This window comes from Fukomys damarensis, unplaced genomic scaffold (genome assembly GCF_012274545.1).
Source record: "Fukomys damarensis isolate Sample0158 unplaced genomic scaffold, DMR_v1.0_HiC HiC_scaffold_21, whole genome shotgun sequence".
NCBI classification, from domain to species: domain Eukaryota; kingdom Metazoa; phylum Chordata; class Mammalia; order Rodentia; family Bathyergidae; genus Fukomys; species Fukomys damarensis.
In genome coordinates this window covers 13,482,161-13,494,945 of record NW_022900933.1, presented here as the reverse complement: position 1 = coordinate 13,494,945, position 12,785 = coordinate 13,482,161, and the positions used below count along the sequence as shown (strand labels likewise).

The 12,785-nt window shown below is 41.2% G+C and overlaps 1 pseudogene; it reads left to right on the top strand.

The window, feature by feature from the left end:
- The first annotated feature begins 5,467 nt into the window (after nucleotides 1–5,467).
- LOC104877223 lies at nucleotides 5,468–12,580 on the top strand (annotated as a pseudogene).
- Nucleotides 12,581–12,785: the final 205 nt, after the last annotated feature.

Here is a 12,785-nt window from a genome sequence, read left to right as displayed (position 1 = left end):
ACCCCCAAAAAACAAAACAAAACAAAAATACCCCACAACAGGTAGATAGATATAGATGAGATTGGTGGTGCTGCCTGCCTCACAAGGGCAAGGTCCCAAATTTGATCTCCGGTATCAAAAAAAAAAAAAAAAAAAAGAAGGGAGAGTTTGGGGGCACTGTTTATCTATCTGTGGCAGCTGCAAAGAAAGGAAGAGTTTAGGTACTATTCTGTTCCAAATACTTAAAAAGCCACTTTTTGTTGTTTCCAACAACGTGACCTTTCTTACCACCCTCTTTAAATCTACTCCCTAAAATGTAGCCCACTGTAGCGATTAGTGAGGACTCTTAGTGGTACAGTGAGCTGCCCCGATGAAAAAGGTCTAGACGGGCTTAGCAGATAGATTTACTCATACTAACATGAGGTCATGGGATATCCTCATTCAGCGAGTAAGGGCAGGATCTGAAATAGTGTATTAAATCAACTCGAGCCCACTGTAGAACAATGAAAATTATCCATCAAACCCATTCCCTTTCATATTACTGAGATAGCCCCAATGTTCAACTCCATGTTTAGGGGCTGCTAAAGTTTATATACGTAATTCATGATTTTTTCTCAGATTTATCTGTCATTATGGTTTAAATATGAAATATCCCTGTACACTGAGGGCTTGATCCCTAATGTACAGTTCAGAGGTATGGCCTGGAGAAGTGAGCGGATCAGAAGGGCACTAACCTCATCACTAGATGAGTTCATAGCTGGCTGGACTACTAGAGGAGGTACTCAGTTGGGAGAAGTAGGTTACTGGGGATTGCCTCAGAAGGGTGGTCCTGGACTCCGAGGGTCCCTTCTCTCGCTCACCTGTGTTTCCCTCACTCTGCTTTCCGGCTGCCACGAGGTGAGCAGCTTTGTCTCACGGTGCCTTTCTCCCGTAATGTTCTGCTTCACCGCAGGCCCAAAGCAATGGGATCCAATCATGGATGGAAACCTCCCAAAGTATAAGCCAAAATAAACCTTCCTCCCTTTAAGCTATTTACATCAGTATTTTGTAACAGCGATAAAAAGCAGACTAACACATCTGTCCGGTTGATGTCTTTACCTGGGTGACCTACTGGCACTTCACACCCAGCACACCTAAAATGAAACCCAACCAATTCTCCAATCTGCTCTTCTTTGTACCTCAATAAATCATTCACTCAGTAAACCATTCTGGGAAGCCAGATATTTTGAATTGTCCCTCTCCTCACTCCATGTTTTTTTTTTTCTTTCTTTCTTTTTGGTACGGGGGGGTCGTCAAACTCGGGACCTCGAGCTTGCAAGGCAGGCGGCAGCACCACTGAGCTAAATCCCCAGCCCTCACTCTATGTTTTTGATCAATTGATCCTATTGATTCTATGGATTTGATCCTATCGATTCCACCTTCTAAATATCTATCATTTTAGTTCATTTATTTTCTTACTCTTATTGACAGTATAGGTTATCTTTCTAGGTTTCATTTTGTGTGTGTGTGGGAGGAAGTACTAGGGATTGAACCCAAGGCCTTTGCACTGAGCTATATCTCCAGCTCTTTTATTATGTTGAAACAGGGTTTCACTAAGTTGCTAAGTTGTTTAGCTGGGTTCAAAGTTACAATCTTCCTGCCTTAGCCTTCCAGAGAGCTGGGGCTACTGATCTATACCACCAATTTTGATAACATATTTCTCAATTTGAATCTGATCTTATCACTTATTTCCTTAAAACCTTTCTGTAGTGTCCTCTGCTCTCATTTCCTTAATGTGGTTTTCAACGGTCTTGATATAGAACCTCCAAATGATACAGGAAAAATAATATATCTCCCAAACTGCTGGATGTCCAGACACAAAGTTTGTCTTCCCGACATCATAGAATGAATTCTGAGGAACAATGAAGGTTGAAAGTAGGAAATATTTATGGAGGGGGAAGCTATAGCTCCTGAGAGAGACAGAAGGGGACCCAAATGGGTTGCCGGGGGACCCCAGTTCACAGGAGAAGCTTTATAGAGAAAAATCACAAAGTAGGTATAATGTGGAACAAAATTATGATCAATCAATAAGTTTATAAGTATAGCTGCTTAGGTAATGTTGGTCCAAGAGGGACACAAGTCCTGTAGCAAGTGTACATGAAACGAACAAATAATTTTTTTAGGAAAGGATTAATCCAGCGGTCTTGGTCACCCACCAGGGTGACTGATGTCTATCTATTCTTTATTGGGCTGGGCGTTATCACTTATCCCCTGGCGAAGTATGTAGGCCTGGTCATTTTATTTTCTGCTGAGGCCTGTCCCCTGACAGATGCACCTCTAGTCACAGTTGTAATGTGTTTTTATCTTTTGCACTGACTTTCTTAAGGGCCCAGCCCTATCTGACTACCTATAATATTTTTATCTAACTTAGCTGTCTATAATATTCCCCCTCTGAAGAGGTATCCCTAGCTGCCATGAGGAGGCAAGGAGCAATGACCATTCTGGCTACTTTAGTTGTAGTTGTGTTCTTCAGTAGTCCGCGATATTCTCTAGAGGGTCTATCTAAAGGCTCTCCATAGAATTCAGGCCTTTTCATTTTGGGTAGGCATATAGCTTTAAGTGTGGAGGAGATAAAGTAGAGAAACAGTCAAGTATGATGTACAAACCAAACAATAAGGTCAACAAGACTATTATGAATATAACCAACAAAAATTTCAACCAGGAAAAGCCAGTTATAGCTTCTCACAAAGAGGGTAAGGAGAAGGTCCAAGGAATTTTAGAATCTGACATGGCCTTAACCTGTTGTTTAATATCTGGAACAATCATCTAGATATTAGCAGAAGTGTCATGAGTATACACAACATTTAGCTATTACAAATGTACAAGTTCCCCCTTGTGTTGCTAATAGGATGTCTAATGCCATCTGACTTTGGGGGATGGCTTGCTTCATTAATTTTATTTATTTAGGAGAGAGAGATCAGTTGAGGTGTCATTTAAGGCCCATTGAATATAGTTAGTCAAGGCGTCAATGTGTTGCACAACATCCTCTAATCCTAGGTAAGGGATAAAGATAGAAGCCAAATGATCATGTCACTGAAACACACTCAGACCACTGAGGTCATAGGTGGGGTAAGTTTCCAGTTTTGTTGATATTTTTGACACTCTTGCCTTGTAACCATGTGAGTCCCAACATGTATCTCCCTGCTGTGCAAGGGGAAGCCAGAACCATGAACCGGTTCCACAGGACCAATGAGTGCCATTGGGAGCTTCTCATCTAATTCTAGGCTGATTAAACAAGCCTACTGTAGACCAGTCTTCAACCTGTGAAATTATGGTGTGTACACATTGTTCAAGGGATGTCTATCCCGAGCTTAGTAGATTTAGGCCAATGAGAATAAAAGTAATTTCTTTGTTGAAAACATAAGAGGACCTTTCTATTAAGTTGTTCTGCAGTTGGAGTCAATCACATATAATCATCTTTGAGATGTACTTGCATAAGGGAAGCTCTTATTGTTCTTTTTATTTTCTCTTTAGTTGTTCTTATTTTAGGATTTATTTGTCTCCACAAAGGGAAGGCAGTGTACCTGACTTAGGTGTATATATAGTAGAGTACTTAAACAAGATAAAGTATCTCTCCCCAGGAGGGGAACTGGACTTTTAGGCATAATTAAAAGGAAGGAGTGAAGAGAAGACCATCTCAGTTATAGGCTAAGGGTTGTGAGAAATGGAGAGTTAACTCTTCATTAGTGACTCCTTTTACAGAAGTGTGGTGGCTGGAAGGAAGGCCAGGGTTAAGAGAAGGACCCAAAGACATGCAACAGTGTCTAGTAATAGGCTGATTTCTTTTCTCTCTATAGTCATGATTACCTAGGACTCCTCCATGGAAATGACAGTCTGGCCAGAGAAAGCAGAGAGTGCCCAGGACCCTTCAGTCTCACCAAACCAACTGATAAGATGGGTCTGATCCCTGGCACTTTTGCCTCAAGGGGCAGTCTGACTTTTAGCAATCATGGCATGGCTCAGGGGACCTCTTGTCCTGATACTTCTAATCACAGTCTCTCTTAAGACAGCCTGGCTTTCTGCAGTGGTAGCAGGTAAATTTAGTCATCCAGCTCTTCTTGGAGCCTCGAGAATCAAATGTAGTATATTTTTTTAGGGCTTCAATTAAAACAACCACTTTTTTTTTTTTTTTTACTCTGTTTTTACCCTTGGCCTTTTCTTGATCTCTATTGCAAAATGCTCTGGCAATGAGAGAAAAGGACATAAGGACATGGGTGTTGCTAAATTCTCTCTCTCTCTCTTTTTTTTTTTTTTTTTTTTTTTTTTTTTGGTATCAGGGATCAAACTCAGGTCCTTGCCTTTGCAAGGCAGGCGGCAGCGCCACTGACCTAAACCCCCAGTTTTAAATTCTCTACTTTCTGTAAAGGATACTGTCCTTGAGGAGCTTGAACAAAATCAGATAGGGATGGATATAGCCCAATAGAGGCTTTAATTGTGAGTGGCTTGAAAGCCTCACCCTCAGGTTAAGGGTAAGGTGGTGGAACTTCAGGTTTGGTGATAGTAGAGGTATCTGATTGTGCCTTATGGGCCAGAGGTGTATGGTTTTTTGGTGGCTTGTATTACATTTTGAATACAAGTAAGGCAAAGAAAGTCTGAACATAAGGTAATTTTGACTGTTTTCTCTTTCTTATGGTGTGATTTTAGTTGTGAAATAGTATCATAATCTATATTTGCCTTTGGATTTTATTTTGCCTCTAAGTGGTGTAGGCAGGCCATGCTCAGGTGGAGAAAAATATTAAATGGCTCTTTTTAAATATGTAAGGGCTGAACATTTTTAGAAAAGGGTGGATCCAAAGGTCTTGGTCACCCACCAGGGTGACTGATGCCTAAGTATAGACTTTATTGGGACAAGTGTTACCCCTTATCCCTTGGGGAAGTATGTAGGACTGGTCATTTTGTCTTTAACTTGAAGCCTGGCCTCTAGCAGATGCATCCCTGGCCACAGTTGTAATATGTTTTTATCTTTTCCACTGACTCTTTTAAGGGCCCAGCCCTATTTGACTGCCTCTAATATTTTTTACCTAACTTAGCTGTCTGTAATAATCTTTTCCTTTGTTTCTTTCTCCAGTTCCATCTCTCCCATCTTCTCATATATTCTATGCTCTAGATATTGAGTTTGGCCAGAAAGGAAGCTCCAGTAAAGTTGCAGCCTATAAAGATGGAACAGAGGAGAAAGTGGTTGCTGAAAAGACCAGCAAGAAAAAAAAAAACCCAAGATTTTCAGAAGACAATAGACAAGATGGACTGAGGTGCAGCCTATAAAGATGGAACAGAGGAGAAAGTGGTTGCTGAAAAGACCAGCAAGAAAAAAAAAACCCAAGATTTTCAGAAGACAATAGACAAGATGGACTGAGTACATCATAAGAACCAACAGGAGGACCCCAGCTCTGGGAGCCTCAGAATTGCAAAAGTGAAAGACTTTGCTTTGAGAAGAAAGCCCCAGAGCACCATGTTCCAGAATGATGGCAGCCTAGAGAATCTGTTCCTACAGCCAAGAGAGAAGGGAGCCTGGCCCCTGATCCAGCTGGCAGTAGATCCTGGTGTCATCCACGTGGTGCTGGTTTTAGGTGTATGCAGAATGCGAGAGTTGTGAGGTGAGGAAAGCTTCCATCCAGATTTCTGAAGGGTGGCAGGCCAGGCAGGGCGCCCCTGAGAGGGCAGTGTAAAAAGCTTGAGTGCAAAGTCGAAGGTACAGCAGAGACCCCAGAAATTTGGAGAAGTGAGGAGTGTGGATATCTGAGGAAAAATGCAAGGAGGGAGCAGAGCTGGCCCCAAAGAGGAGCTGTGGGAACTACACCATCGGGTAGTGCCGCAGGGGTGGAGCCACCCAAGCCCTTTGGCGTTCACATCTTGTCATAGATTGCCTGGGATTGCAGGACTTAATGTTTGCCCTGCTGGATTTTGGAATTGCTTTGCTCTCATTCCTTTCTATCCCTCTGTTTGTACCTTTTGGAATGGAAATGTCTATCTTGTGCTATTGGATGTTGCGAGTGTTTAACTCTCTTTTCATCTGAACAGGGTCTTGCAGCTAAGAGTATGCCTTAAATCTCAGAGGAGACTTTGGACTCAGGCTTTTCAGCAATGATGAAACTATTTGGAAACTCTTGGAAATGGACTAAGTGCCTTTTGCATAAAGGGATGTGTGTGAGCCTTTCGGGGGGGGGCAGGGACAGGATGTTATGGCTTGGGTTTAGATGCCCCTCCAAAGCCTCATGAGATCATAGGTGAGAGCTTTTTCAGAGATGGCTGGATCTAGGATCCAGCTAGGATAAAGGGTGTGTGATTACTCAGTCAATCCAATGATAGGATTAAGGGTCTGGATAGGATTAAGGGTGCCCCACCCTATCTGGATAAAATACGAGACAGAAAGAGTGCTGCTGGACTCTCATCTCTTGCTTGCTTTTGCTGTCTTCAGCCAGCTATGAACTGTTTCTGCTCTGCGATGTCCCTCTGCCATTCCACCATGTTTTGGAGCCAGCCAATTGTGGACTGAAACGTCTACAAACTAAGCCAAATAGACATTTCTCCTTTACCTTTGGGTGTCAGGTATTTTATTTCATCAATGAGAAAAGTAACTAGGATAGGTGAGAGGCAAAGGAGATAGAAAGGAAGAGACCAAGGCCCAACAATTCACTTAGAAGGGACCTCTAACCCAGGTCATCTCAAGTCCTCCCATTGGGCCCTACCTCTTAAAGTTTCCACCACCTTCCTTTAACACACTGGCCATTGGGGGACATGTAAGACGCAAACAATAGCACCTTTCATGTGCTTTGCTGTACTAATTCTTTTCTTTTTGTGCTGGGGATCGAACTCGGGTCCTTGTACTTGCGAGGAAGGCAGCGGCATCACTGAGCTAAATCCCCAGCCCCGTTGTACTAACTCTTGATGGAGAGTTTGGAAGTATTTTCTGTTCCGAGAGACAGGACACAAGTGGAAAAAGGAAACATAACTGGAAAATGGTAGTTCAATAAACAAAGAAAACCAGGTATAATGTGTGAGACAGGAAGGAAGTCAGTTGAAAATGATATGAGAGTCTTTCTCAGAGAAGGCAAGGAACAAAACAAATCTTTAAAAAAAATTATCACAGGGAACTATGGGAAATATTACACACTGCATATTGGAGTGTTAAATAGCACACTTTGATAATAATTTGGTGTTATCTTCTCAATTTGAATATATTCATACCCCATGACCCAGAAATCCCACTTCTATGTTTATAACTTACAGGAATGCATGAGCACCAGGACCCAGGATCAAGAGTGTTTATGCAGCATTATTCAAAATAGTTTCAAACTGAAAATAATACAATTGTTTATCAACAGCAGAAGAATAACAAAAATGGGGTACATTAATTCAATCAAATACTATTCAGCAATGAAAAGAAGCAAATGATAGCTGAAGCCATTTAGATCAATCTAAAACAAAGTTGAGAAAATGAAAAATCCAGATATGAAAAAAAAAGACATAACGTATGATCTCATTTATGTAAATATCCAAGAGAGGGGCAGATTTAATTAGTTGTATTTAGGAAAGCATCATAATATAGTAAAAATATAAAGAAAATAGGGACACCATTATTATAAAAGTCAGTGTTTATGGTTGCATTTCGTGAGGAGGGCAGTAGTTGGGATAAGGAGGTGTTATTTCTTGATCTGGATAATGGTTAAAAATGCTCATTTTGTAATCATTAGTTAAGTTATATGGATAAGTTTTGCCTCTCACATACACAGATTTTTTTAAAATAATAAGGTTGAAAGCCATTCTGTCACAGCTCAAAGGCAGTCAAAATCAGTGGTTGTGAGTGTGAGTTTAGGCCAGGTATGGAAGTCTGTGCCTGTAACCTTAGTACTCTGGGAGGCTGACGCAGGAGGTTCACAAGCTCGAGCCCAGCCTGAGTAGCTTTGTGACTTAGTGAGACCCTGTCTCAAAATAAAAAATAGAATAAGTCTGAGGATGTAGATCAGTGTGAAGGCCTTGGGTTCAATCTCCCAAACCAGAAAACAGACAAAGTGTAACCCTACTGCTAGGCAGCTTAAGATTCAAATGTGCTTCCACTGTTCATTAGCAGGGTGGCTTTGGGCACTATAACTTTGCTAAAACTCCACTTCCCTCTCTTTAAAATGAACATAATAATAATGTCCATCTCACAGGCTTATTATGATAATTGAAATGAAATTTATATGGTGTTAATCCCAGTGCTAATTTGGCTCCGTAAATAGTACCTGTGCCTGAAAGACAAAAATTCAGTGCCAAATAAATATCTGCTTTGATTATAAAATTTTCAAAGAATCTTGGTCCATTTCTGACACTATAACAGAAAACCACATATTGAATAATTTATGAGAGTAGAAATTTATTTTACATAGTTTTGAAGGACAGGAATTCCAAGATTAAGGCACCTGCAGGTTCATTGTCTGTTGAAGTCTCTGCTTCCAAGACACTGCCTGTTGCTATGTCCTCACATCGAAAAGAGTGAAGGTGAAAAAGAGCCAAACATCTCTCTGAAGCCTCTTGTATAAGAGCATTAAGCCCTTTAGTGAGGGCTCTACTCTCTTGACCTAATCACCTTCTCAGGGCCACACCTCTTATTGCTATTACATTGGCAACTAAGTATCAACATAAAAAGTTTGGAAAAGGTGGTCACATCATCGCATTCTGCCTGAATATCCTTCTCACAGGAAAAAATACACTCATTCCATCTCAATAGTCCCCACATTATGAATTCATCCCACACAAGTTCAAAAGTCCAAAGTCTAGAGTCTCATCTAAATCAGATACAGAAGATACTCAAAATATAATTTGTTATGAAGTCTGAAGCAGACTCCCCTCCAGCTATAAACTCATGCAATCAAACAAGTTGTGTACTTCCAATTTACAATGGCAAGACAGGCATAGGATAGAAATTCCCATCTTAAAAGAGAAAAAGAAGAAAGATGAAAGGGGTAACTAGTTGAAAATGAGTTTACAACCCAACAGGGGAAATGCTCAGCCTTAAGGCTCCAGAGTAATCTTTGACTCCAAGCCCTTGTTTTCAGGACATACTAAGATGGAGACTGGATCCCCAAGGCTTCAACTCCAGTCCAATGGCTTCACTGGCATAGTCCTTACAGCAGCATTCGGGGGTTGGAGTCCAGTGCCTGCAGCCCTCCCAGGCTGGTGTTTCATGCTGATGGCGCTGTAGATTTGGGATCTCAGGAGCAGCCCAGCTCCCTCAAGTCTACTAGATATTGCCCTAGTGGGGAGTTTCTATGGTAGCACTGCTCTTGTGGCAGTTCCCTGAGCCCAAAGGATCTGTATGGCATCCTCCAAAATCCAGGTGGAAAGGCCATGTCCACAGTTGCTGTGCTCTATGTGTCAGTAGAATCGGCACTGAGTGGATGCTACCAAGTAGCTTATGTGTTCCAGAGGGCAGCTTTAGCTTGGCACAGGTAGGGTGGCTGAAGAGTGCTATGCTAAACAAAGGGAGCGGAAACTTGGCTATGGTAGACCCAAGTTTCTCTAGAATGCCTTTAGGATCATTCTCCCTTTGTCCCAGTGAACAGTACTTGTCATCCTTCTATTCATAATAATCTCCATATCAAACAGTTGCTTAGCCATATCCATGATGTTTTCTCCCAATTAAAAAAAAATTCTTTACAATCTTGCCAGGCTGAAACATTTGCAAATCTCCAAGTTCTTCTCTTCTGCTTATAAATCCACCTTTAATTTTCTTCTCTTGTTTTTCATTTTATTATAAGCAGTCAAGAGAACCCATGTACCATTCTGAATACTAGCTCATCATTCTTAGGTTCTACCTTCCACAAATTACTAAGACATAGATACAATCCAGCCAAATTCTTTGCCACTTTATTATAAGGATGACCTTTTTTCCAGTTTCCAATATCTAGTTCCTCATTTCTGCTTAAGACCTTATGATAATGGCTCATATTTCTAACAACATTCTGATCATTACTGTTGATATTATCTAAGAATATTCAGCCTTTCTGTGTAGTATTCTTCCTCTAGTTCTCACCAGACCCATCCATACTGCTCTGTTCTTGGTGTACAGGCTTTTTTCCCTAGCATTCTTCTTTATATTCCCCCAGCTCCTGCCTATTATCCACTTCCAAAGCCACTTTCAGGTTTTATGGTATTTGTTATATATAGCAGCAATCCACTTCCTTGTACTAGTTTATGTCTTAGTTCATTCTTGCTGCTGTAACAGAATAACACAGAGTGCAAAATTTATGAAGAAAAAGAATTTACCGCAGTTCTATAAAGAGGGCTGCTGTCATGAGCTACCAGATAGACCTTTCAGGGTGAAGGGTTTATGCCCACTGGGACAACTCAGGAGGGCCAAGAATGGACTTAGTCATGCTATAGATAATAAGAGGCAGATGAATCTAACCTAATTAACCTAAGTTGTTTGTATGTCAGGCCCATCATACCTTGAGAGTCCACTATAGTACAATTTTTCTGACTAAACCCAAATACAATTTAATAAATAAGAAAACCTGGGCTAAAGGTGTACACTCTTGACATGCCTATGTAAGGCTCTGGTGTTCATTCCTCATCACTGGAGAAGGAGGAGGAAGAGGAAGAAGGGGAGGAAAACATAACAAACAAAAATACTCCTTGATTCCAAGAAGTAACCTTCTGGATTCTGTCTTTTACCTTCATATGCCTTTGAATGGAACTGCTGAATAACTTTAGATGTCCTCTCTGCTTTCCCACCAGAGCACCTGAGATGCTACCAAGGGATTAGATTTGGCAGTCTATCTGAAAAATTGGAGATGGTTTTGTTCATTTGTTTGTTTGGGTACTGGGAATTGAACTTGACCTTGCATTTGCAAGGTCTGCATGGTGCCACTGAGGTAAACTAGCCCTTGAGATGGTTCTTTATGTCCTTTTTCAAGGACAAATAATGAAGGAAAAAACCTGGTGTCATGGCAGGCATGGTGGCCATTCTCGAGGCCAAAAGGCCCTCTGAGTTAGGTCACCCTGGGGCTTGGAGGAGCCAAAGGAAGTTGGCACATCTGCCAGACAAAGATCCCAAGAGTCAAGCAACTTCTTGAATACAGTGGTTTATTGAGCATTTATCACATTCACAGCAAGAGGGAGGGGCGCTCACCCACCACATAAATCGGAAGCTGGATGCAGCATCATGTGAGTGTGCAGGATTCTTCTTCCATCTGGTCAATGGGCGGGGTGAACATGGGCGCCCAGTGGGCAGCTCTGGAACTCACAGCAATATGGAGACTGCAGCTGGGGACCCAAAAGGGGCCTTCTGATGGTTAGAGTGATGGTCCCAGACAGCCGGGAACTCAAGTGGCAGCTCTGTGAACAGCAGTACTGAGTTAGAAGACAGAGCCCAAGAGTAACCAGGAGTTTCATCTTTTATGTTATGGGGAGTTTAGTACAAACATGTGCTAATTTTACAGTGATAAAAATGTGCTTTTCTTTATGTTAAAAATATATTTTTTAGAAAACATTTTTATCAGTGAGAGCAAGGCTGAACTCCTGTCATCTAGGCGACACCACCAAACCTCTGCCCAGAGTGAGGCACGTAAATCAGCCCAAGCAGCAGAGTCAGGGTCAGGTGGGGAGCAGGCACCCAGAGCGAGCACGGGGTGACGCTGCCTGCAGTGACCTGGTGACAGCATGAGAGGTACTCAATTTGACAAGTTGACATCACTAGTCGACTGTTCTTGGCTCAGGAGGCATTGGAAAGTCTGCTCTGACTGTACAGTTTGTTCAAGGAATTTTTATTGAAAAATATCCTACATTAGAAGATTCTTATAGAAAGCAAGTAAAGTAGATGCACAGCAATGTATGCTTGAAATTTTGGATACTACAGGAACAGAACAATTTACAGCAATGAGAGATTTGTACATGAAAAATGGACAAGGCTTTGCTTTAGTTATTCTATCACAGTCCACATTTAATGATTTACAAGATCTGAGAGAACAGATTATTCGAGTTAAAGACACTGATGATGTTCCGATGATTGTGGTTTGTAATAAATGGCTTGGAAGATGAAAGAGTTGTAGGAAAGGAAGAAGGTGAAAAATCTAGCAAGACAGTGGAACAACTGCATTCTTAGAACCTTCTGCAAAATAAAAAATAAATGTTAATGAGATCTTTTATGACCTAGTGTGGCAAATGAACAGAAAAACTCCAGTGTCTGGGAAGGCCTGTAAAAAGTGCAAAAAGTCATCGTGTCAGCTGCTTTTATATACTAAATGCACTGTAGCTCTGAGCCAGGTCTGAAGAACTGTTGCCCAATTCAACTTTCTTAAACCTACCAACATCTTAAATGGACTTTCCTGTGGTGGTACCCTTTAAGAGGCAAATGTTTGCACATTCTAATCATCTTCCAGTCTCACAAGAGAGATTTTTACTTACATAATAGTCCTAGAGTGTGCAGCTGGTAAAGCCTGAGGCTACATCCAGCATTACTGCTAAGAGACATTTCTTCATCCACCAATGTTGTACGTGTGTGAAAATGGTGTACTGTGTACTTTAACACACCCCATACTTAGTATTGGAGAGTGAAATAATGTAAATCCTACAAGCACCATTATTTTAGCATAATAAAACAAAGTCCAAAGAGCTCCTATAGAGACTATTCCAGCTAACTTTGCTTCTTTGATACTTGTAGCTTATTGTATTTTTTTACACTTGATCTTAGCCAAAAGGCTGAGAAGCGATGCTTATTGTATCTTTTTAAAAGAAAATCAAGGTCACTATATTGTATCATACAAAATAAGTGCTTTGATTAACACAGC